General features: G+C 38.4%; 1 pseudogene; it reads right to left on the reverse strand.

Annotated features, from left to right (window-relative positions):
* Positions 1 to 1,371: 1,371 nt before the first annotated feature.
* Positions 1,372 to 1,471, reverse strand: LOC127089236 (uncharacterized; annotated as a pseudogene).
* Between the last annotated feature and the right edge of the window lie 261 nt (positions 1,472 to 1,732).

Here is a 1,732-nt window from a genome sequence, read left to right on the forward strand (position 1 = left end):
AACTTACAGGTTTAATAACAAGATTTTTTTTACAAAAGTAAAAGACATAAAGAAGTTAAAATCAATAGAGCGAGAGTTTGAGATTTTAACTGGACAGTGTAATTTAGGCATTAATTCTAGATCAGGGCGAGAGCAAGTTTTAGAGTTAATTAAATTCTGACCTTTTCCAAAAAGTATTTTTAAAGATTGAATGTGAGGACGAGAGTTAAGCATTTGGATTTAATTATATAACCTAAGTCAACAGAGCGAGAGTTTGAGATAAGGGTGTTTAAAACGGTCAGTATTTTCTTAAAAAGAGTTTCTGCAACTTTATTGCTTTCAAAATATGGTTTTTGACTTAATTATAAGTGACAGCAACATTAATATAAAATCATGGTTTATTCAACAGAGCGAGAGTTTGAGATAGAACCTTTAACCAATAAAGTTAACCGAAACGATTCATTTTAAAACCAAGAAACCGACAAAGACTTGATTCCCTAGTTTTGACGAACTACATACCGATATCCGTTTTATTAATATTTAATCTAGATATTAGTTTAGCTCTTAGTTTTTCCCAAACAATCAAACATTTTCACCTTAGATTTACGTAGTAACCTTAGATAACGGTATATCGATTCATAAGTCCCTGTGGGATCGATATCTTTTAAAACTACGCGATAGAACTGTGCACTTGCAGTTTGTATCCCATTCTCGACTCACCCAGTCGAGCGATCAAGTTTTTGGCGTCGTTGCCGGGGACTTTTATTCAATCGATATCGTAACTCTTCCGTTACGCTGTAGAGACTAAGGTTTCTTTTCCTTCTATTTTCTTTCTTTCGTTGATTTGTATGCCACGCACTCTCTCTCAAGGCGAACCGCTCTATTTACGAATCAACGATATCAAACTATATCTCCGAGTCTTACGACGAATTCGGGAATATCGTGCTGAAAACAATCTCCCTCCTATAGACCTTCCTGATCTCAAAGATTTTCCTTCTTTAACCGAGATGGCAGAACCAGCTCGTGCTCTTAGAGATTACGCCGCTCCATCGCAAGATGAACCGCATTCAAGTATTGCTCCGCCCGCAATCGAAGCAAACAACTTTGAACTTAAACCTTCGTTGTTGCAGGCTGTGCAACAGAACCAATTCTCTGGAAATCTTACCGAAGATCCAAACCTTCATTTATCCGTATTTGTCCAATACGCTGATACTGTTAAAGCTAATGGTGTCACTTCAGAGGCAATTCGACTTCGTCTTTTTCCTTTCTCATTAAGAGATAGCGCTAGAAGATGGCTTCAATCTCTTCCTTCCAACTCAGTCACCACATGGAACGAGTTGAAGAAAGTTTTTCTTGCCCGATATTTTCCGCCAAGCAAAACAGCTATGTTAAGAGCCCAGATAAACGGATTTAAACAGAAAGACAACGAGTCTCTTTTCGAAGCATGGGAAAGATACAAAGACATGATGAGACTTTGCCCACACCATGGTTTGGAAGACTGGTTAGTAATTCACACATTTTATAATGGTCTCTTATACAATACAAGGTTAACAATAGACGCCGCTGCAGGTGGTGCACTAATGAACAAACCTTACGCTGATGCTTACCAGCTTATCGAGAGCATGGCCCAAAACCACTATCAGTGGGGAACCGAACGAACAACGGTGGAAAAACCTCAACCGAAAACTGGCATGTACGAGATAAGTAACCTTGATCACGTCAATGCAAAAGTGGATGCTTTGGTCCAGAAAAT

Source organism: Lathyrus oleraceus, chromosome 5 (assembly GCF_024323335.1).
Source record: "Lathyrus oleraceus cultivar Zhongwan6 chromosome 5, CAAS_Psat_ZW6_1.0, whole genome shotgun sequence".
Classification (NCBI taxonomy): domain Eukaryota; kingdom Viridiplantae; phylum Streptophyta; class Magnoliopsida; order Fabales; family Fabaceae; genus Lathyrus; species Lathyrus oleraceus.